This window comes from Pseudophryne corroboree, chromosome 4 (genome assembly GCF_028390025.1).
Source record: "Pseudophryne corroboree isolate aPseCor3 chromosome 4, aPseCor3.hap2, whole genome shotgun sequence".
NCBI lineage: Eukaryota > Metazoa > Chordata > Amphibia > Anura > Myobatrachidae > Pseudophryne > Pseudophryne corroboree.
In genome coordinates, this window is record NC_086447.1 from 812,705,984 (window position 1) to 812,731,457 (window position 25,474).

At 46.9% G+C, this 25,474-nt stretch overlaps 1 protein-coding gene across 1 annotated transcript in view; it reads right to left on the reverse strand.

Moving 5' to 3' along the window:
- The window catches only part of LGALSL (galectin like), a 125,809-nt gene extending 110,814 nt beyond the window's left edge, over positions 1–14,995 (reverse strand). Inside the window, exon 1 of the mRNA XM_063918437.1 lies at positions 14,806–14,995. The gene's annotated coding sequence lies outside the window, so the exon portion shown is untranslated. The remainder of the gene's footprint in view (positions 1–14,805) is intronic.
- Positions 14,996–25,474: the final 10,479 nt, after the last annotated feature.

Here is a 25,474-nt window from a genome sequence, read left to right on the forward strand (position 1 = left end):
CCCACTAGGCAAGTGAGGCATGTGCCTAGGGGCGACACAGTAGCACCCTCCCACATTCAGAGCAGCTTGTGTTACTTTTAGCAGCACCAGCAGGGAGGGGTCAGCAGGTCTAGAACACTGTGCAGGGGGCACACATGTTCCATAATCGTGCATGCTGCAGGGCCAGGGACTATGCTGGACCGCCCTGTTGTCACTCACTCTCCACCTCCCCCCAAGGCCATACCCCTTTCACTTTTACGGACAGGGCAGAGAGTTAGGCAAGGGCAGAGTGTGAGGCAAGGCTTCCATCAGAAATTGTGGTACCCAGAACTGCCCCCCCTCCAACACCGCCTCCTTCCTCCCCTTTCTCCCCTCACTGACCTACCTCTTTCACTGGCCGTCATTCCCGGCGTGCCTGGTGAAGCCTCTGGGCTGAAACACACAAGCCGGATGGCTTTTTCCCGTGCCGGCATTGTAATTAACAGTGTGAGGTGTAGTGTCCTTTCACACTGCACGGCCGGAAATATCCACTGGAAGGTCCGGCTGCCGGGCCGGGGCCGTGCCGTCTTTGCAGCCAGTGGACCGTGTGTGTGAAGGGGAGCTTTCACACAGGGTATCGTACGGTATGCCGGCGCTCGGGCTCCCAGCGCCCAGCATACTGGCGCCGGGAGCCCGACCGCCGGCATACCGACAGCGTGGCGAGCGCAAAGGAGCCCCTTGCGGGCTCGCTGCGCTCGCCACGCTGTGGGCACGGTGGCGCGCTACGCACGCCACACTATTTTATTCTCCCTCCAGGGAGAATAGTTGTCGGTATGCCGGGTGTCGGGATTCCGGCGCCGGTATACTGTGCGCCGGGATCCCGACATTCGGCATACAGAAGACCACCCTTCACACACAACAGGTTTTTTTCAAGTCGTGTCTAATGCTGCGGATGCGCACAGCTTCACACACGTCTCAAAGCCGTTGTGTGTGAAAGACTCTGCCGGATGGCAAAAAGCCGGACGAAGTTTGTCCGGCTTTTTGCCATCCGGGAGAAACCGGCGCGTGTGATACAGCCCTCTGGGTTCAGGATCCGGCACTGGTTACAGCTGGCACACCAGCAGGCAGCCATGATCTGTCTGTATTGGTGTATAGTTTGTTTCTATTGCAGAGTGCCACCTCTCTCCTCTGGGTCTATTTAATAAATGATATAAAGACTTTTCTCCAGCATTTATTTTCTCTAAATTTTAATTACTCGAAAAGTGTAGAAAAATTACAGATTTCTCCGCCTTTTTATGTCTGCGTTCTTTTTGACAAACATAACATCTCTAGATGGCGTTATGTGTCTTCTTACCTGTAGAATTGGAGAAAAACATAAAAGAGGTGTTCCTAATGCTTTTCTTCCCTGCACGCTGACTGGCCCTTCAATCGGCCTCTGATGTCACCATCGCTGATTGTTGACACATGCACAATCAGTGGCTCTGAGAGGGAAGGGGGGCGCCCGGAGAGGAGACGCTGCAGGAGACTTCAGGGGGCGGGGGCGGGCTGTGACATAATCAAGTCCCGCCCCCACATTCAGAAAACGCAGCGATTTGTGGGTCCGTGGGAAGGGGGTGGGGCTAAAATGACACAATTCGAGTCATTTTAACCCCTTCCCAACTCCTTGGACCCGCAAACTCAGGAGAGTATCTCTCTATCCTGCCCGCATCACTAGGATGCAAGCAGGATGCGGGAGACTTGCCTAGTCTTCCGGGGGTGCTACCCCAAAAAACGGGAGCCTCCCGCAGCTTCCGGGAGAGTAGGCAAGTATGTCACAACTGCACCCCACCAGACTGAACACCAGCCATTGTCCATTGTCTGCCTCTCCAGTCACCCTTTGTCACAATGCCACGCCCATTCCATGAGGCCACACACCCTTCTCAGGTGAATGCCACGGACCAGACATTTGCCTCCGGCATCAAATTGGTCATGGCTGGCCCTGCCCACCACCCTTCCTGTGTCATGCAGTTTCCTCAAATTACTGTCAAGCACAGTACTGTCTCTGATGTGTACTGTTTGATTGCGTACAGTGAATGTTTTCACCTTCCTCTTGTTTACCAAGCTTTTTAGCTACGGTTATAGCTGAAACACATTTGTATCACTGTGAAGCGGATGTATCTGCTGTGTAAACAGTGTAATCACTTAGCGAATGATCCATTGAAATTATTCATTTTTGCTGTATAATCACTTGTATCTTTGACTTTTACATGTGACACATACTCGCCAACATTCAGAAACAAGCTTGATAACACTTAAAAAGAAAACAGCTTAAACCTTGTCTATACCTTCAGGGGCAGGCGTGGGACTTTCAGAGGACAAGCCTCACATTTGGCCTATAACCAAAATAATTCTACTCTATATGTGCAGACTAAATGATTCTGAACACTACGGGGTCTGTTCATGAAGCAGTGATAATCTCTATTACAGTGTTTCCTCCCTATTTAACAAGAGCTCCTTCCATTCCCTCCATTCGTGTTGGCAGAGAGTACTGGAATTGCCTGGTACAGTGGCGTCAGTCCACACACTTAATTACTTAAACAGTAATGCAGGTTTATTCAGTGAACACAGATGACTCAGATGTAATACTGATATAGGCAATTAGGGACCCTTATATCATACAAGGTAACAGCGGTGGTAGCAGTACTTATCAGGAGTTGTCTCCGGTGGTGAGGGACTGAGAACTGCACAGCCGCGCGGTCTGACTCTCGCTGTAGAGAAGATGCGGCGCCCAGCTCAGCGTCAGCTCCGGAGCTGCGATACATGCAATGGACCACTGTGAGTCTCTGTAGCTGAGATCCACTCCCGGTCTCAGCTCTGCGCGCTTGCACACACCAGGACTAAGTCTCTCTCACTCACTCACTCACTCTAAGATGGAGGAGCAGGAATTACATCACATAGCTCTGCCTCTGAGTGACTTTTGGCACTAGGGAATTAGCACTAGGGGATGCGCCCATAGACTGCTGTGTAGAAGGAGACAGGCACAGAGCGCACCATGGGGGTCATTCCTAGTTTGCTCGCTGACGATTTTCGCAGTGCAGCGATCAGGTGAAGAAACGGCATTTATGCGCATGCGTATGGGCCGCAATGCGCATGCCCGACGTACGGGTACAAAGCTCTTTGTGGTTGTGCTCAGGTTCTAGTGAAGTTTTCAGTCGCACTGATGGCCGCAAGAAGATTGACAGGAAGGGGGCGTTTCTTGGTGTCAACTGACCGTTTTCAGGGAGTGTTTGTAAAAACGCAGGGGTGTCTGAAAAAACGCAGGCATGTCTGAAAAAATGCAGACATGGCTGGGAGTTTGCTGGGTGGGTGTATGACGTCAAATCTGGACACGAATAGGCTGAAGTGATCGCAAGCGCTGAGTAGGTTCAGAGCTACTCTGAAACTGCACAAACTGTTTTTGCAGAGCTCTTCTGCACATGCGTTCGCACTTCTGCTAAGCTAAAATACACTCCCCAGTGGGCGGCGGCATAGTTTTGCATGGCTGCTAAAAACTGCTAGCGAGCGATCAACTCGGAATGACCCCCCATATCCTAACACTCCCCCTCGCTTAAGACTGTCTCCGGTCACAAATTTAAAGAACATGACATTTTATCAAACAAATCAATAAAGTAATTCCTGTAACCAAAAACATAATGTGATGCAAAACAGTTAGAATAAATCAACATTGACCATGTTCTAGTCCACATTCCATCAGAAATGCATGTAACAAATGTGATGACAGTTCTTTTGTCAACACGTTGGCAATATTTTCTTCACTTCCAACATATTCCACATTGACAGACTTGCTTTCCACCAACTTACGGATGAAGTGATGTCTTATAGCAATGTGCTTAGACCATCCATGATGCTTTGTGCTACAAAAAAGATCAAGTGCTCCCTCGTTATCACACTTTAAGTTGATGATCTCACTATGGTAAAGAAGACCTAATTCATATAAAGTCTCTCTTATCCAAAGCGCTTCTTTTGAAGTTTCTGTAAGCGCCATGTATTCTGCCTCTGTTGTAGAAAGAGCAACTGTGGGTTGTTTCCTACTTGTCCAGCTTACGGCTGCACCTGCCAGTATAAGAATGTCTATTATCCTCATCTGATCCCCAGTCGGCATCACAGAATACTTTTCAGCTGATATCTGTTGATCTCGTAAATCTCAGCTTTAGTGAACTTGTACCTTTGAGGTACCTTAGTATTCTCTTTACTGCAATCCAGTGTTGTCTCCCAGGATTGTTCGTGAACTGGCTTGCCCGACTCACTGCATGTGTGATGTCAGGACGAGTCCCAATACTTGCATACATCAAACTACCAAGAGCATTTTGATAAGGGATTTCTGCATTTCCTCTATTTCCTCCTTGCTACTTGGTGATATGGCCTTGATCATCTTTGTACTTTTATCAATGGGAGTACTTACTGGTTTTGCCTCTGTCATTCCGTATTTGGAAATTATTGCCTCAATGTATGTTTGTTGGTCAATTGTGACAGTTCCCTCTTGCAGGTTTTGTACAATTTTCATACCTAATATATGATTTGCAGGGCCTAGATCTTTGAACTTGAATCTTTGTTTAAGCTGGTGCTTGACGTCAGTGATGTGATCTTCTTGACCTGCCAAAAGTAAATCATCCACATAGACAGCTATGATGAACAATTTTTCTTTGATAGTTTTGTGGTATAGGCAGTAATCAGTCTCTGACCTAACAAAGTTCATTTCTAGTAACGCTGCACCCAACTTTACATACCAGCAATGACCACTTTGCTTGAGGCCATATAGTGACTTCTTTAAGAGACAAACTTTCAAGTTTTGGAATATGTCCATATCATAGTGTTCAGGTGGCTCCATGTAAATTTCCTCAACTAACTCTCCTTTCAAGAATGCAGAATCAAAGTCTAGCTGATATAACAGTAGATCATGCAGTGTAGCAACTACTAACCTTAAAGTGCTATACCTTGCGACTGGTGAATAGATCTCTCCGTAATCGATTCCATATTTATGGGTATATCCCTTGGCAACAAGGAGGGCTTTGTAATGAGCTACTGTCCCATCTGCATTTAACTTCTTGTAGAATACCCACTTGTTCTTGATTGTTTTATGGTCACTTGGTCTATCAACCATAGTCCATGTACTGTTATCATTTAGGGCTGACAGCTCTGTATCAATTGCTGACTTCCACTCTGTCCAATCACTGCTTGAATTTGCTTCCTGTATGTTTTGAGGTTCACAGTAAGCTAGGTTTGCATACTCCTAACTGTATTTCTTGGCTGGAACACCTTTGTTGCTCCTCATGGAACTTCTGTTCCCTGACTTGTTGTCTGCTTTGACACTCTCAGATTCAGACACGCTTTCTGCTGCACTACATCCAGTATTAAATTTTTTTATTGCTCCACTGCTCCAGTTAGAATACCACATCTCTGGATTTAAGACGACGTTTACTTGTGACATCCCAAAGTCTGTATCCTTTGCTTTCATTGCAGTATCCAAGCATTATGCATTCTATGGATTTTGGATCTAGCTTTTTCCTTTTCTCCTTTGGTATACGTGCAAAAGCTTTGCTCCTGAAGACACGAAGATGACTGACACTTGGCTTTTTCCTGGATCACACCTCCAGTGGCGTTTTACCTTTGATGGCCACTGTAGGTGCACGATTCTTTAGGTATACTGCAGTAGATACTGCTTCTGCCCAAAACTTCTTTTCCAGGCCAGCATCACTTGACATAGTCCGTGCTTTTTCAACAATTGTGCTGTTTGCCCGCTCACTCACGCCATTCTGTTCCGGTGTGTAGGCAATTGTTAGCTGATGCTTTATGCCATATTTCCTAAGGAATGTGGCTAAGACTTTGTTATCATACTCTCCACCGTTGTCTTATCTCAGCATCTTTAGTTTCAGACCTGTCTGATTCTCCACCAGGTTTTTGTATTCCACAATTTTGTTGACCACTTCACTCTTCTCTTTAAGGAAGTACATGTGTGTCATTCTTGTGGCATCATCAATGAGAGTCATGATATACCTGTGGCCACTGATTGATTCTTCCTCCATTGGACCACACACGTCTGTGTGCACTAGAGCTAACGGTGTCTCTGCTCTATTAACCAACTTTGGAAATGGGTTGCGAGTTTGCTTGCCTTTTATGCAACTATCACACATGGGTCTTTCAGCATTGCTCACGGTGATCTCTGTTACCATTCCATCTAGCAGTTTGTGGACGTTGTCATATCCCAGATGACCCAAGCGTTTGTGCCACAACTCCATTGACTGTTTTTCCTCAGTAGCCATCATTGCAATACACTCCTCAGTGTTCAGGACATATAGTTGGTTGCACCAGGTTGCTGAATTAATAATGGCCCCTTTTTTATTCTGCACCATACACTTGTCCTTCTGAAATTGGACTTTGTAGCCTTTTTTCTCTAGGACGCTGATAACAATGGCCCTCATTCCGAGTTGTTCGCTCGGTAAATTTCATCGCATCGCAGCGATTTTCCGCTTAGTGCGCATGCGCAATGTTCGCACTGCGACTGCGCCAAGTAAATCTGCTATGCACTTAGTAATTTTACTCACGGCTTTTTCATCGTTCTGGCGATCGTAATGTGATTGACAGGAAATGGGTGTTTTTGGGCGGAAACAGGCCGTTTTATGGGCGTGTGGGAAAAAACGCTACCGTTTCCGGAAAAAACGCAGGAGTGGCTGGAGAAACGGAGGAGTGTCTGGGCGAACGCTGGGAGTGTTTGTGACGTCAAACCAGGAACGACAAGCACTGAACTGATCGCAGATGCCGAGTAAGTCTGAAGCTACTCAGAAACTGCTACGAGGTGTGTAATCGCAATCTTGCCAATACTTCGTTCGCAATTTTAAGAAGCTAAGATTCACTCCCAGTAGGCGGCGGCTTAGCGTGAGCAACTCTGCTAAAATCGCCTTGCGAGCGATCAACTCGGAATGAGGGCCAATGAGATTACTTCCTAAATCAGGCACGTACAACACATTTTGGATATGTGTAACAACTGTTTCTCCTCCCATTCTTAAACGTACTGTGATTGTCCCAGCTTGTGATGCATTAAGGACCTTATTTCTAATCCCTGTAACTGTAGTGGGAATACACGGTGTTAAAGAATTGAACCAATGGTTATTGCAACTGAAATGTCTAGTGGACCCCGAGTCCATGTACCAGCCATCCTTCCTGTGACTGTCTGCTACGACTTGTTTGGCTTGTCATGCTGCTTCTGCGCACCACTGGGATTTCTCATTCTGCAATCTGAAGCGTTATGTCCTATCTTGTGACATACAAAACATTTGAATTTGTGCTTTTTGGACTTTGTGCCCTTTGTGATCAAGGCAGAACCCTCAGCTATGGTCTCGACAGGAATACGTTCTTGGAACTGCAGCAACTTGGCCCTTACAATCTCCGTTGTCAGTTTAGTGTCATTTGACTCTAACGCAACCACCAAAAAAATCATATTCTGGTGTCAGATTCTGTAACATAGCCATTGCCACTTCTTCCTCGTCCACCTGTGCCCCCACAGATGCCAACTGCTGAGCTATCGACAATAACTTATCAATGTAATCGTTCATGTCCTTGCAGGCACTCAGTTTCGTTCCATATAGCATGCGTCCAGTGGCGTAACTACTGCCCCCGCAGCCCTCGCGGTGGCTTGGGGGCGAGGGGCTGCGGGGGCGCCACTGATTTACAGCAGACTGACATGCGGACGAGCGTCCGCATGTCAGTCTGCGGTCTCCTTCCCTCCGCCGCTTGTTGGAGGGACACGGAGGGCACAGCGCGCCTCCCTGTGTCCCTCCTGCATCATCTCCGGCGGCCGCGGGTCTAATAGGGGGAAGTGCCGTCCGTGAGCTCTAATTGGCTCACGAACCGGCACTTCCCCCTATTAGACCCGCGGCCGCCGGAGATGATGCAGCAAAAGGGACACAGGAGAGGCGAGCTGTGCCCTCCGTGTCCCTCCAAAAAGCAGCAGCGGCGTGGGGGGGGGGGATATCTGGCACTGGGGGCATATATGGCACTGGGGGGGAATATCTGGCACTGGGGGAATATCTGGCACTGGGGGGGAATATATGGCACTGGGGGCATATGTGGCACTGGGGGGGTATATGTGTACCTGGCACATGGGGGGGGCTATATTTGGCACTGGGGCATGTAAGTACCTGGCACCGTGGGGGAATATCTGGCACTGGGGACATATGTGGCACTGGGAGCACAGCCCTAGCAACAAGGACTACCTCCTAGCAACGAGCATGACACCTAGTGCATGAAACACCTGGCAACGAGCATGACACCCAGTGCATGAAACACCTGGCAACGAGCATGACACCCAGTGCATGAAACCCCTGGCAACGAGCATGACACCCTGAGCATGAAAACCCCTGGCACCGTGCATGGAACCAAGAGCATGAAACCCCTGGCAACGAGCATGACACCCAGTGCATGAAACCCCTGACAACGAGCAGGTAATTGAAAAGTAATTAGAAGCCTTACTGTAGGACTTAATGTGTAATGGGCATTACGGTGTGTGGCATAATGTATCACGGACATTGCGGTGTGTGTCATAATGTGTCACAGGCATTACGGTGTATGGTATACTATATCGCGGGCATTGTGATATGTGGTATAATGTCTCAGGGTCATTGCAGTGTGTGGCATAATGTATCACGGACATTGCGGTGTGTGTCATAATGTGTCAGGCATTACGGTGTGTGGTATACTATATCACGGGCATTGTGGTATGTGGTATAATGTCTCAGGGTCATTGCAGTGTGGCATAATACATAACTGGCATTGCGGTGTGTGGCATAGGGTATAACGGGCAGGGCATTGCGGTATGTGTCACAGGCATTACGGTGTATGGTATACTATATCACGGGCATTGTGGTATAATGTCTCAAGGTCATTGCAGTGTGTGGCATAATGTGTCACAGGCATTGTATGTGCTATAATGTATCGGGCATTGCAGTGTGTGGCATAATGTATCACGGACATTGCGGTGTGTGTCATAATGTGTCACAGACATTGTATGTGCTATAATGTATCAGGGGCATTGCAGTGTGTAGCATAATGTATAACGGGCATTGCGATTCCTGTCATAATGTGTCACAGGCATTACGGTGTGTGGCATAATGTGTCACAGGCATTACGGTGTGTGGCATAATGTGTCGGGGGCATTACAGTGTGTGCATATTGTGTCATGTGCATTATTGTGTGCGGCATAATGTCTAAGGGCCATTGCAGTATGTGGCATAATGTATACTGGGCATTTCTATAAGAAGGAAAAATGACAAATAATGTAAGGGGCATGAATCAGGATTATTTTTCTTTCCTGTGGTGGCCAACGTATGGGCGTGCAGGTTGCAAAACTGGGGTATAAGGTAGTCTTTTCCTGCAATGCCACGCCCCTTTATGCGAAACCACGCCCATCCCAACGAAACCACACCCCTTTTTTCTCCCCCAACGCCGAAGAATTTTTTGGCTTGGGGGAGAAAAATTTCTAGTTACGCCACTACATGCGTCTCAAACTTATCCTTCTCATTAGACCTTTGTCTTCATATGCATTTTGCAGGGCTGTCCACATGTCCTTAGCTGACACTTTCCACTGACTATTGAATAGACATGCTGCTCCACAGCTAAACCTATCGTCTCGATGGCTCTGTCTATGTCATCTGGGTTTGGACCTGCTCCTGGGTCTATAGTAACCTTCCACAACTTTTCCCACTTAAGCTGCATCTCCATGGCAAACTTCCATGTAGCATAGTTCTCTGAACCTTTCAGTTTAACAAAGTTCATGCTGTGTCCTGTGTTATACATCCTTTCTGCTTTTGTATAAAATGTCACTTTAAACTTTGTGTGATTATTTAAAAGCACTCAGGGGGTTGATCTTCAGGCACACGCGTGTCTGGGGTGCGGGACTGGGCCCATAACCTGTTGGCAGAGTGTACTGGAATTGTCTGGTACAGTGGCATCAGTACACACACTTAATGACTTAAACAGTCTTGCAGGTTTATTCAGTGAACACAGATGACTCAGATGTAATACTGATATAGGCATTTAGGGACCCTTATATCATACAAGGTAACAGCAGTGATAGCGGTACTTATCAGGAGTTATCTCCAGTGGTGAGGGACAGAGGACTGCACAGCCGTGCAGTCTGACTCTCGCTGTAGAGAAGATGGGTGCCCGGCCCAGCGTCATCTCTGGAGCCACAATACATGCAATGGAACACTGTGAGCCTCTGTAACTGAGATCCGCTCCCGGTCTCAGCTCTGCACGCTTGCACACACCAGGACTCAGTCTCTCTCACTCACTCACTCTAAGATGGAGGAGCAGGGATTACATTACATAGCTCCGCCTCTGAGTGACTCTTGGCACTAGGGAATTAACACTAGGGGATGCGCCCATAGACTGCAATGCAGGCCTGATGCAGAGGTGGCTGCAGTGGTGATGACGGACGCAAGCAGCCAATGTATTAAGTCTGTGCATGCAACCGAGTCACACTGCGCATTCGTCCCAATGGTAGACACAAAACAGAATTGGACAGTGACTGACAGTGGCTGCGTCTCTAAAGACACACAACCACTTACACCGGAATCCGTTTTCAGACATGGGGGGTAATGCTGAGTTGATCGCAGCAGGATCTTTGTTAGCAGTTGGGCAAAACCATGGGGGTAATTCCAAGTTGATCGCAGCAGGACATTTTTTAGCAGTTGGGCAAAACCATGTGCACTGCAGGGGGGGGGGGGGGGGGGCAGATATAACATTTGCAGAGAGAGTTAGAATTGGGTGGGTTATTTTGTTTCTGTACAGGGTAAAAGACTGGCTGCTTTATTTTTACACTGCAATTTAGATTGCAGATTGAACTCACCACACCCAAATCTATCTCTCTCTGCACATGTTATATCTGCCTCCCCTGCAGTGCACATGGTTTTGCCCAACTACTAAAAAATTTCCTGCTGCGATCAACTTGGAATTACCCCCCATGTGCACTGCAGGGGAGGCAGATATAACATGTGCAGAGAGAGTTAGATTTGGGTGTGGTGTGTTCAATCTGCAATCTAAATTGCAGTGTAAAATAAAGCAGCCAGTATTTACCCTGCACAGAAACAAAATAACCCACCCAAATCTAACTCTCTCTGCACATGTTATATCTGCCTCCCCTGCAGTGCACATGGTTTTGCCCAACTGCTAACAAAAATCCTGCTGCGATCAACTCAGAATTACCCGCATGGGCAGATGTAACATGTGCAGAGAGAGTTAGATTTGGGTGGGGTTTGTTCAAACTGAAATCTAAATTGCAGTGTAAAAATAAACAGCCAGTATTTACCCTGCACAGAAACAATATAATCCACCCAAATCAAACTCTCTCTGCACATGTTACATCTACCCCACCTGCAGTGCAACATGGTTTTGCCCAATTGCTAACTTTTTTGGTTTGCTAACAACTCTGAATAACACCCAGGGTTCATATTGTGCCTGATTAAGATGTGGTTGTTCTTGTGATTGCTGCTGCTATTTTCTGCCGTTCTCAATTGTGATTATATGCTAATATGAGCAGAAGCTAAACTGAGCATAAGGACGCCCACTGCTGTCAGATCATTTGCCCTGTAACCCCACCTTAGGGGCATATCCAATTATCCCCGGTAAAACATCGGGTCCAACAAATGGCCGGAAATGGGTGTTTTTCAGACTTTTTTCCGATGTTTCACCGATTTTATTTTACAAGCTATCCAAAATGGATCGCCCATAAAAAAAAAAAAAAGCTGATCTCCCGAAAACACACAGATTCAGTGAAACCTGTATGCTTTCGGATGAAACAGCGGGGCTGTTTCTGGGGATTTTGCTTCACCTGCCTGAGGCAGGTGAAAAAAATCCCCAATAAGCCGCGACTCGTGCCAGCTTATCAGGGGTAATTAGATAGCCCCCAGCGGGACAATTAGCCCCAGTAAATAACCGGGGCTAATAGGATATCCCCCTGAGTATTGCTGGGACATGTGGTGCCTTATTGCAAGTGAGTTCAGAGTCCTGTTCAAGAATGAGACTTCTATCTTCTGTAAAGATAGCAGCATCTAGCACTTGGGTTGGCTCAAGTCATTCAATTACACACCAGCACCTATCTTTTTGTATGAGAGACATTGTTACCATAGAGTGTTACTCACATGACATTCACTGCCCACAAAGACCCCCAAGTGCTTTGAGTCCTATTAGGAGAAAAGTGCTAAAAAATATCATTATTATTATTATTATTATTATTATTATAAGTGCAACACCAGTTTGCCAATGTTTATTACCAGTTATTTATATAGCACACACATATTCCGCAATGCTTTTACAGAGAATATTTGGCCATTCACACCAGTCTCTGCCCCAGTGGAGGTTACAATCTATATTCCGTATCACATGTACACACACACATTCACTCTAGGGTTCATTTTGTTGGGAGCCAATTAACCTACCAGTATATTTTTGGATTGTGGGAGGAAACCGGAATACCCGGAGGAAACCCACGCAAGTACAGGGAGAATATACAAACTCCATACACTTAGGGCCATGCTGGGAATCGAACCCATGACCTCAGTGCTGTGAGGTAGTAATGGTAACCATTACACCATCCGTACTGCCCCCGTAATGTTCAAGACATTAAGGAGAACTGAGTTATTGCACAGTCCGATACGAGTGAGTTTTTTGAAAATATACAGTTCTAAATGCATGTGAAAGTGAATGACGGTGTTTTGCCCTGTCTTGTAATTCCGGAGTGTTCCTATCCATAATAAATAAAATGGGGAATAGAACTCTGTGAGCAAAAATAGCTGCTGCCTTAGCGGAAATATGTCAGAGTTGAGCTTGGGGTGGTGCTCTGCAGTGCATGATACAATGGGAACGAGAAGTTAGCAGGATCACATGGATCATGCCAATATTCTAAATGTCTGGCGTTTTGTTTTCTCATCGCTCAAGTTAACAAGCTAAGAAAAGATGTTGGCATTCAGACTAGGAATCAGCGAGCAGTTATATCCACCAGATTACTAAGAATTTAAAGGCAAATGGTTCAAAAAAAGAAAATTAACAAGTTGAAAAATGTTCCTGGAAATAACGGATGCACTAATATTTTGCTGGGCCTGCCAGAGAACAGATCTCCCAGATGCCTTTCATAGTACTATAAAGGGGAGCTGGTTGATAGACATTTACAAGGTCGGCAGTCAATAGGTCGACACCATAGGGTCAACAGTCTAAAGGTCGACAGGGTCAAAAGGTCTGCAGTGAAAAGGTCGACATGGTCTAAAGGTCGACTTGTAAAAGGTTTTTTTTTCATGTTTTGACAACTTTTGATGCATTTACTATACATGTCACAAACGGTTACCTTACGTAACCTTGCGGCGAGCGAAGCGGAGTGGAGTGAGCCACCGAGTCCGAAGCGTGGTGAGTGAAGTGAGACAGCGAGCGAGGGGACACATTTCACAAATTTGGGTGACGTGTTTAAAAACACAAAACAACATTAGAAAAAATTTACTTTTTTTTGTGTTGACATTTTTCATGTCGGCCTTTTGACCCTGCCGTCCTTTTAATCCTGTTGACCTTTTGACCCTGTTGACCTTTTGACCTAATGACTGTTGACCTTTATAATGTCTATCTTCTGTATCACACCCCTATAAAGGGAATTGGTGCCCCCTCATATTCAAAATAAGGACAGTGCGTGCCAAAAATCTAGGAGCATGTCTTCATGGGGAAGGGGCTTGGCCACAAAATGGTAGCAATTCACATTACACCGCACAATAGTGTCCATTATTTACATTACACCAGACAGTAGAACCCCTTATAAATGTTAACTCACACCAGTGGCGTCACATGCCGGGTGCAGGGGGTGCAGCCCGCACCCAGGTGTCACCCACGGAAGGGGTGACACCAAAATGCCGGCTCTTCTGCAGTGACAGGAGCTGAGTGCTGCAGTGTGGGGGAGCACTGCAGAGTGCGCACTGGGTGTCACCATACCTGGTGACACCTCTGAGTCACACAGTAGTGCCCCTTATACACATTACGCAACACAGTAGTACCCCTTTTATATGTTAAGTCACACAGTAGTGCCCCTTATACACATTATACCACACAGTAGTACCCCTTTTATATGTTAAGTCACACAGTAGTGCCCCTTATACACATTATACCACACAGTAGTACCCCTTTTATATGTTAAGTCACACAGTAGTGCCCCTTATACACATTATACCACACAGTAGTACCCCTTTTATATGTTAAGTCACAAAGTAGTGCCCCTTATACACATTACAACACACAGTAGTACCCCTTATACACGTTGCGCTACACAGTAGAGTCGCTTATATATGTTATGCCACAGTAGAGTCCCTTATACACATTGCACCAAATAAATACTATGGTTTTTTTTTTATTAGGAGGTGCAAAAAAAAGAAAGTGAAAACCCTTTTAGGGGGCACTACTTATTTAAGATATATTGTATCAGTTAAAATTTTACTTTTAATCATATATCTAAAAATGAATGTGCACAAAATACATAAAAATTATACATGGAGTGTGGTAATACTACTCCCTGTTAGGGCGAGAATATATATCCAAATGTTTGATCTCTCAATCAAATATTAGTCATCAAAAAATACAGCAGACATGACATATAATTATGGTAGATTTTGATAAATGTGTCTCTTGTGTTCTGAGTATTCTAATAAGAGACCAGTGTAAATATAGTAGTACTGTATATAGCAGCATAAACCTTAAATACAAACAGATGATTCTTCCTCTATTCATTCTTAATATGTGTGTGCATTTCCATAACACAAGCACCTGCTACTGGGGCTGTCTAACCTGCCTTGCAGCTGAATAGTGAACCTGTCCATCCTGGGCTGTCTGTCTGAGAGACTCACTCGGAGTCTCGAGTCTTGCTGCTGCTCAGTCAGTCCTAGTGGCTCAGCCTCAGTGTTCTCTCCCTCCTGCCCACACGCTGCTGCTTTTCGAGGCGCAGGGCGCTGGAGGTGTGGGCAGGGAGCAGGCTTGGAGAGACATCATGGCGTCTCTCCTAAAAGATGCTGCGGCCACAGACGGGGAAGCCAGGAGGGACAGGAAGCTGCAGCGCTACTGCTACCTATCTAACGCCATGGGAAGTAGCTGGGCACTGCAGCTAGCTAGCGGTGAGCAATACTAGTATGGCGCAGCCCTGCGGGTGTTGCTGGCAGTTCTGCGCCCACAGTGCATACGCACTGCATATTCTCTCTGTGCCAGGCACCACTGGCACCGTCCTAGTTATGGCCATGATGTCCACTTCTGGATAACGTCCACTTTTTGCATAGTGCGTTTCTCCTGGAACCACAGCATGGACTGATTGCAGCCTGACCACAGGAGGAGTGCCGATGGACTTTGAGTAGAGAGGACTTTCATCCTTGTAATTCAAGCTGCCAGGGCAAGAGGTGTGCAATGAGATTAGCATCTGATTGGCTACTGCGCCTATCCTCTTTAAAGCAACATTCACCACTTTTCTCCAGCCAGGGCAGATATCAATTGCTTGTCTAAGCTCAGCCAGTGCATTTTAAAGCTCCCTGAGAGGAAGTTGTACAAAAGTGACCCATCTATTTAGATAGGTCAATTACAATCAAATACATTTCTACCATATTTTTATTACAAAAAGTAACAGCCCGTCAAAATGACAGAACAACATAAGCGTAATGTCAGCGCTGGTGGCTGTGCAAGCCAGAATGAAGCAACACTTGAATTGCTCCATTGGCAGAGGCGTAACTAGGGTAGGGCGAGTGGGGCACGTGCCCTGGGCGCCGCCAGCGGCCAGGGCATCATGCCCCACTCGCCCCCGTCACGCCGCAATGTGAGGGGAGGAGAGCGCAGCGTCTCTCCCTCCCCTCACCGCCGCTGCCAGAAGCGCTGCGTGTGTCCGGTCTCCGGCGGCGTTAGCCAATCAGAGCTTGCGGACCGGCTCCTGATTGGCTGCCGGTCCGCGAGCTCAGATTGGCTAGCGAACCGGCGCTACATAGCCACCGCCGGAGACCTGGAGCGGTGAGGGGCAGGAGAGGCGCTGCACTCTCCTCCCCTCACATAGCACAGCCACGGGAATGGGAAGAATCGGTGAGTGAGCGAGGGGGGGAGGGCATTGTGAGGCATGTATCTGGCACTGTGGGGCATGTAACTGGCACAGTGGGGCATATAGCTGGCACAGTGGGGCATATAGCTGGCACTGTGGGGCAATGTAACTGGCACTGTGGGGCAATGTAACTGGCACTGTGGGGCAATGTAACTGGCACTGTGGGGCATTGTAACTGGCACTGTGGGGCATTGTAACTGGCACTGTGGGGCAATGTATCTGGCACTGTGGGGCAATGTATCTGGCACTGTGGGGCAATGTAACTGGCACTGTGGGGCAATGTAACTGGCACTGTGGGGCATGTATCTGGCACTGTGGGGCATGTATCTGGCACTGTGGGGCATTGTAACTGGCACAGTGGGGCATTGTAACTGGCACAGTGGGGCATTGTAACTGGCACTGTGGGGCATTGTAACTGGCACTGTGGGTATTTTCAGTGGCCACGCCCATTTTTCCGGCGCGCGCACATACTTCTTTTGGTGTTTTTTTTTTTTTTTTGGGGGGGGGGGGCGCGACTCTTCATCTTGCCCTGGGCTCCGAAAACCCTAGCTCCTGAAGAAGCTGGTAGTGATCAGACCAGTGAAACGCGTTGAGCCACATCCTGCAGGACCACTGGAATTTTGGATCCATCCCAACAGACTTCCTGGCAACTCATGGACTCTTTGCATCCACTGGACACAAAATTCTTACACAAGCACACCACAGACCCGGACCTTCCCCTGTTGCCATCTGGATCTTATTTGCACAAAGATACCTAGGGGGACCTTTTCATCCGGAAGCCAGTCTGGTAATTACCTGTGTCATCTAATGACTTGTGAGCAATGTGGAAATAGAGCCCTAGCCAGGAGCTGCTGACATTATATCCAACAAATCAAAAGAATAGTGGCATCCTGCATTTTTAGATATATGAATTTTAGCAGTTGCTATACTTATACTATTGTTCCTTGATGAATGGGAGTATTTTACTTTCTTTTATGAATGTTTAAATAAATTAAGTGTTACACTTTATATATTGTTATTGGTTATTTGACCTACAGCCGGCGCCAGTATAACCTTTCCGAAAACCCTAGTTACGCCTCTGTCCATTGGGCGCCATTTAGATGCAGCAGGCGCACAAAACACTTCAAATCCCCCATACAGGTGAGGAGCAGCCTTAGCCTTTTATTATGTAGGATAAGAAACAAAAATATTGAAAGCGCTGTCCAAGTTATGAGAGTATTTTTATTAAAATTAAAATTCTAAAATGCTAAATACATCCACATTTAATAAAAGGTATCCAATAATTCAATCAATATTCATATATATTATGGGAATTCTTTTTTGGTCCCACACCACTTATAGATAATATGACTATACACAGTGGATACAGTTTCAGTATCTTATCTTCTCATTAAAACAACCAATGGTCTATAGCCTAGACATAAATAATCCCTCTATTATTATCAATAAATAGTGACTTTCCTAAAATCAAAGAACCACAGTCCCAGTGATGAATGACAGATCTGAGATAATTGGTAATTGAAAGGGTTCCTTGACCGGGAATTCCTGTTTGTTCTAAACTTTCAGTGTCTCTGAATCTTCACTAGTATACTAATAGGATCACCAAAAGTGTTTAATCAATAAATGCTTTAACAGGATTGTTCAGATAATTATCTGATGATCTTTCACGGGCGTCCCCGTGTACATGGAAACTTGGAAAGTCTGATATCCTTTTGATAATAGCAATATTAGATGTATTCCCAATCAGGCTATATTCAAATAATGGTTGTATCTCACCATATAATTGCGGCTGCGTCTCTCCAAGGGCATACGATTCTTATTCCAAGTGCACTGCACCGTCTCCTCGCCGTTGGTGATTCGGCAATCACCTCGCAGTATCCGGCAGAGTATTTCTTACGGCTGCACCTCTCGTTGGAACTTAGACTTTGCCGTCCCAAGTATAATGGCCCGCCTTCCACTGTCCAGGTCGTGCTATCAGCATTCACTGCAGACCTCAGGACGGGTAGCTGTAGTTCAGGCCGGGCTCACCGTGTCACATCTACTTTGGGTAGGCAGATTTTTGATGCCCGTACTGGGTACTCCTATGCCGCTTTAGAGCTTGTATCCACAGTGCTCAGGAGCAACTCTTGACGCGTTTCTCAGCCCGATTACCACGGCTGTTTCCTCAGAAGAATACCTTCTGAGGAATATTCATGTGGAATTGGACAATCCATCCTTAATTACTCTGTCTAAGGGCCTGACTCAGAGTTATACGCAATTCCAAAGGTGGTCTTTTGTGATGTTTGGAAAACTGCATATATGTGACAGCCTGCATATGCAACTTACAGTATTTACAAGTGATTCAGTGTGTTGCACATCTTGGTCTCTTCTCATTGGGAGACAAATGTATCATTGTATATTTGCGGCTTAACCCCCGAAAACGCGTTTACGGAGGTTAACCGTAAACATTAAGTACCCACAAAATGTATCACAGAGGGATATCTTCAACATCTGCTGTGATTCCTCCATTCTCGCCAGCAGCTACATCCCCATAGGTTTCTATGGGGGATACTGGGCCAGATTTATCAACTTCCAGATTTCAAAGCACGCGCAGAAGCATCGGCAGCCCTTACAGCACAACGCACAATGATACACTGGCCCGGTATAATCGCATATTGCAATGCCATCTTGGGCACTAATATCATGGCCAGATTGCACTGAATATGGGATTAATGATAAATGGGCCCCTTACTCTGAATGGATGTTACTGGCAACAGGGAGGTTTATCTAAGCAAGGATCAGTCTGATTTCAGTCCCATTTCCTGCAGAAAGGATGGGGCTGCATTTTGGCACTGGGGGACTAAATAGATCTGTGTTTCATTAGCAGACCTATGTAGCATATTTTTCAATGAGCTGTAATGAAAAGTTACACATGGCCAGTGTTGGACTGGCCCACTGCTGTACAGGAGAAATACCCAGTGGGCCCCACTGCCTGAGGATCCCATCATCCTCTCTTCTGGGGGTCAGACACTTGGTGGATTAGGATCATGCACGAATGTGGGTGCTTGGTTTGTTATATGGAAATTACACAAAGATTAGCGTTTCTGACAATCAAATTGGTGGTGCTGATACACCCATCTCACCCTCCTTCATAAAGGGGCTCTATTCTTTGCCTGTCCTCTCTAATGGTTTCATAGTCCTTCTGTGGTAGTTAACCACACGCCCTTTGGTAACTGGCCACACCCTTGATGCCTGGCCATACCCCTTATGCTTGGGTCCCTTCCACTGCATTCCTTGGTGGGCCCTTCAAACCCAAGTCCGACACTGCAAACGGTCTATGGTACACTTGATTTAACTATCGTCTCACAAACCTTAGGCTTGAAAACCTGTATATGATATTATGATATATGGAATGTCTAGCTTATGAAAAACTTGTTGCCTACAAATGAATACCTTACAGCTGCAAAAAAAAGGAGAGTTATGGTAGACTTACCATTGTTAACTCTCTTTCTGCGAGGTACATTGGGGTGTAGAGTGGATCTTGATCCAGAGGCAACAACAGGCAAGAGCTTTAGGTTGTCCCAGGATGCATTGGGACCTCCCCTATAAACTCCGCCTCCAGGCACTGAGAGCTCAGTTTTGTTAACCAGTCCATTGCAGAAGCAGGCAAGAGAGAAGGCAGTTGTTAGCCACATAGAACCACATTCTCAAGACAGAAGAAGGTACCCGCGGCTAATGCCATACAAACCCATAGAAACAAGGTGCGTCAGGGTGGGCGCCCTGTGGAACCAATGTACCTCCCAGACAGAGAGTTAACAATGGTAAGTCTGCCATAACTCTCCTTTTTTGCAGCAGGATGCATTGGTTTCCACAGAAAAACATTGAGGATATTCTAAAGCAGTTCCTCAAGGGAGGGGACGCGCTTTAGCGGGTAAGAGATCCCAGCGTCCAAAGAAAGCATCCTGGGAGGTGGAAATCTCAAAGACATAAACCTAATAAATGTGTTCACTGAGGACCATGTAGCCGCCTTGCACATTGTTCTACGGATGCGCCACAGCGGGCCGCCCGAGAAGGTCCAACAGACTGAGTAGAATGGGCTTTAATAGCAGCAGGAGCTGGAAGTCCAGCCTGCGCATAAGCTTGTGCAATCACCATTCTAATCCATCTGGCTAATGTTTGCTTATTCGCAGGCCAGCCACGTTTGTGGAAACCAAACAGTACAAAAAGGGAATCCGGCCTCCTGATAGAGGCAGTCTTCTCCACATAAATATGGAGAACCCTTACCACATCCAAGGAACGCTCTTTGAAAGACAAGTCTGAAGCGATAAAGGCCGGAACCACAATCTCTTGGTTAAGGTGAAAAGATGACACCACCTTAGGCAAATAACCCGGTCAGGTTAGTAGAACCGCCCAGTCACTGTGAAAAATCAAATAGGGTGGATGACAGGACACGGTGCCTAAGTCCGACACCCGTCTTGCCGAGGCAATAGGCCAGCAATAACAGGACCTTGGCTGTGAGCCATTTCTGGTCTGCCTACTCAAGAGGTTCATTGGAGACTCTTGCAGGGCTTTCAGTACAGCAGTTAATCCCATAGAGCCAGGTATTGACGCAATTTTTCTCAGAAACCATCCAAGAAGGCAGATATGTGACCTTGAGGGAGGCCAGACGAGACCTAAGTCAAGGCCTCATTGCAGAAATACCAGATTCTTGAAGTTCTGTACGTAGAGGCATCATAATTCTTATCAGGACACCAGGTGTAAGAATACCAGACCTTGTATTCAATCTTGGCATATGCCGGTATGTGGGCCTACATATAGTTCGGATAACAACCTCGGAAATCCTTTGGCCCTCAGAAGTGATGCTTCAAGAGCCACGCCGTCAAGGCCAGTTTGGCCATGTCACAACTGAGGGCCTGAGCTGACGGGAGGCAGCCTCAGTTGTAGGGGCTGAGGTGTAGTGAAACCTGGGAGGTTGTATCAGACCCCTGGACATGTAAGTTACACGTAGAGAGATTGCCCGAAGGCGTGACCACGACAACCAAGATAAAAGTCAATGATGTTTATTTGACAAACTCCATGCAACACAGCAGTAATAAAAGAGAAACGTAAAATCAGCAGTAATATAACACAGTTCCTGGGTACTACAGGATGGCAATGGCCACAGGGCTCTGGTAGTATGGGTACAGTTCTTATTGACCTCTAGATGGAAAGTCCTTACCAGACTCGACTGTAGTAATGGAAATAGCCCAGGATCATACCAGCTGATGTTCCATGGGAAGCTGGGCTGCTGTAGATAAAGTGGCTGCTGTGGGTACTGGTTGGAACCAGACAGATGTAGACACGGAGTGGATACTGGATGGAACCAGCCAAATAATAAATGAAGCTTGAGAGCGATGAAATACAAATGATAAATGAAGCTTGAGAACGGTGAAATATTAGTACCGGTGGTAAATGGAAATCTGCAGAAATGGTACCGGCACTTTAAGAAGAGCTGATCTCTGCTGGAAGCTAAATGCTGGAAGCAGGTGAATCTGTAGCTGGAAACAGATGAGTCCCAGAGGACTGGAGAGTCAGGCTGCACCGCAGGTGGTAGACTGGAGCGGGTCTCTTTAGTGGAAGCTTGGAGACAGGAACTGGAACCTGGAAAACAACCACAGGAGAGAGACAGACTGGAACAAGGTATGACAAACAAAGCACTGACGATTTCCTGGCCCAGGCACAGGATACTTATACCTGCAGCAATGCAGGCATTGGCTGGGCAATTATGCAGATTTCCAGAGGCAGTGGATTGGTGGAACTGAGACATGTGATTGGATCCAACATGGCTGCGCCCATGTTAGAACTTGGAGGGAAAGCTGGTTTGGAAACCATGTGGAAACATAACAGTAATGGCGGCGCCGGCCGCAGAGGACAGGAGACGCCATGCAGGATTCAAACATGGCGCCGCTGTGACAGCGTCTCAGCGTGACAGGAGGGATATGCAGAATGTGGACACAGATGAGATCCGGCCTTGGAACGCTAAGCCAGCCTCAGGAGACATCTGAAAGGCAAGTAATGGCGTCCAGATACCCGGATCGTGACAGCACCCCCCCTTTAGGAGTGGCCCCAGGACACTTCTTAGGCTTTAGAGGAAACTTCGAGTGGAAATTCCGGACCAAGACAGGAGCATGGACATCTGAGGCATTGGTCCAAGAGCGTTCTTCAGGACCATAGCCCTTCCAGTCAATAAGATACTGCAACTGACCGTAACGGAAACGTGAGTCCAGAATCTTGGCCACCTCATACTCGACTCCCCGTTGAGTCTGAACTTTAGGAGCTGGAGGAAGTGCAGAATGAAACCGATTCAGGATCAGCGGTTTCAACAGGGAAACATGGAATATCCTGGGTATTTTCAAGAAGGGAGGTAACTGGAGTCTGTAAGCAACGGGATTGATGACTTGTTCAATTTTAAAAGGACCGATGAAACGAGGTGCAAATTTCATGCTGGGAACTCTCAACCTCAAATTCTTCGTGGACAACCATACACGATCACCCACCTTGAGAGCAGGAACCGCTCTACGCTTCCTATCGGCAAACTTCTTGTACCTGAATGAGGCTTTAAGCAGGGCTGCGCGTACATTCTTCCTGTTATTTGAAAACTGACGCAAGGTGACATCCACTGCTGGAACAGAAGTTGCTGGAAGCGGTTGGAATTCTGGAACTTTAGGGTGGAATCCATAGTTGATGAAGAATGGTGTTGAAGAAGATGAGGAATGATATTGATTGTTGTGGCTAAACTCGGCCCAAGGAAGGAGTTGAACCCAGTCATCTTGGGAGGAAGACACATAAATGCGGAGGAAGGCCTCCAAGTCCTGATGCACCCTCTCGGTCTGACCATTGGTCTGAGGATGGTAAGCTGTAGAAAACTTTAACTTGACTTGGAGGGCTTGACACAAACTTCGCCAAAATTTGGCTACGAATTGTACTCCACGATCGGAGATGATCTCTTCAGGAAGACCGTGAAGTCGGAAGATCTCTTGGATAAACACTTGAGCCAACTTGGAAGCTGACGGAAGACCGGTGAGGGGTATGAAATGTGCCATCTTGGTGAACCGGTCAACTACCACCCAGATGGTATTAAACTTGTTGCACATAGGCAGGTCTGTAACAAAGTCCATCGACAAATGGGTCCACGGTCGACGGGGAACAGATAATGGAACCAGTTGCCCTGCAGGCGACTGGCGGGAGACTTTGTGTTGGGCACACTTCGGGCAAGAAGCAATAAACTCCATGACGTCCTTCTTCAGAGTTGGCCACCAGTAGGACCTAGAAATAAATTCAAGGGTTTTCTGAATGCCTGTATGTCCGGCAAAACGGGAAGCATGGGCCCAATGCATGAGCTTCTTCCTTAACACCGGCTTCACAAAACTTTTCCCTGGTGGAGGCATAGAGTCCATCCCTACCGTGGAGAATGCCAACGGATTAATAATAGGATGCTTGTCCGCAGACTCCGACTCATTTTCTTGCTCCCATGAGCGGGAAAGGGCATCGACCTTGCGATTCTGAGAACCCGGACAGAACTGGAGTTTAAAGTCAAACCTGGAAAAGAAAAGTGCCCATCTGCCTGACGAGGGTTAAGACATTGTGCGCTTTTCAGATATAAAAGATTCTTGTGGTCGGTAAGTATAGTAATTGAATGAGAAGCTCCCTCCAACAGATATCTCCACTCCTCTAGAGCGAGCTTGATGGCTAGCAACTCCTGGTCGCCAATGGCATAGTTGCACTCAGCTGGGGAGAACTTCCGGGAGAAGAAACTGCAAGGATGTAGATGGCCATCTTTAGCCCTCTGGGATAACACCGCTCCTACTCCAACGGAGGAGGCATCCACCTCTAAGATGAAAGGAGAGTCGATGTCGGGCTGTTTCAGAACTGGTGCAGAGATGAAACGTTGCTTTAGGAGATGAAAAGCTTGCGTAGCTTCCTCAGACCACTTGGACGGGTTAGCACCCTTCTTGGTTAATGCAGTGATAGGCGCCACAATGGTGGAAAAGTCTCGTATAAACTTTCTGTAATAATTGGCGAACCCTAAGAACCTCTGGACCCCTTTGAGGGTTAAGGGTATCAGCCAATTCTGGATTGCTTGTAGTTTCTCAGGATCCATCTCTAGTCCGGAACCGGACACAATGTAACCTAGAAACGGAATGGATTTAACTTCAAAAACACATTTCTTCAATTTGCAATAGAGATGATTGACACGGAGACGGGACAGAACCTCCTTTACCCAAAAACGATGTTCCTCTAGATTATTGGCAAAGATGAGGATATCATCTAGATATACCACGACATGGCGGTATAAGATGTCTCTGAAGATCTCATTGACGAAATGCTGGAAGACAGCTGGAGCATTGCTCAATCCGAAGGGCATGACGAGGTACTCATAATGTCCATCACGGGTGTTAAAGGCGGTCTTCCACTCGTCACCCTCACGGATCCGGATGAGATTGTAGGCACCCCTCAAATCCAACTTTGTAAAGATGGTTGCTCCGCTGACTCTATCGAAGAGCTCTGTAATCAAGGGTAAAGGATACAGGTTCTTGATGGTAATGTCGTTCAGACCTCTGTAATCGATGCACGGTCGCAGACCACCGTCCTTCTTCTTAACGAAGAAGAAGCCTGCGCCAGCTGGAGAAGAAGAAGGTCGGATAAAACCTTTCGCCAGGTTCTCTTTGATGTACTCCTCCATGGAGTGTGTCTCAGGCAGAGACAACGGGTAAGTTCGGCCTCGAGGTGGAACCTTCCCTGGAATGAGATCAATTGGCAGTCCCATTCTCTATGAGGAGGAAGGATATCAGCAGAAGCCTTACTGAACACGTCCGTGTAGTCTTGATATGGAGAAGGTGGAACATCAGACGACCTGGGGAAAGAAGAACAAACAGGAAGCACTTTGGACAAACAAGTCTTAGCACAGGAGGGACCCCATGCTAGTATTTGCGTAGTCGTCCAGTCAATCGACGGATTGTGGAGACGGAGCCATGGAAGGCCCAAAACCACTGGATGTGTGGCTCTTGGAATCACTAGGAAGGAAATAAATTCTGCATGAAGAACTCCCACTCTCAGACGAACTGGTAGAGTCCTTAGAGAAATAACTGCGTCAAAAATCTTGCTGCCATCTACTGCAGTTAAGGAGATGGACGAAGGAAGTCTCTCGGTGGGTAGGGACCACCGTTTAACATAAGCTTCGGTTATGAAATTCCCAGCTGCTCCGGAATCAAGGAGGGCAATGACGTTCCTGTAACGTTGAGCAATTTGGAGCGAGACTGGGAGATTACAATCATGAGGAGATGGAGAGGAAATCATTACTCCTAGCCGGCCCTCTCCTTGGCGAGCTAGGATTTGGAGTTTCCCGGACGTTTGGGACAAGCATTGATA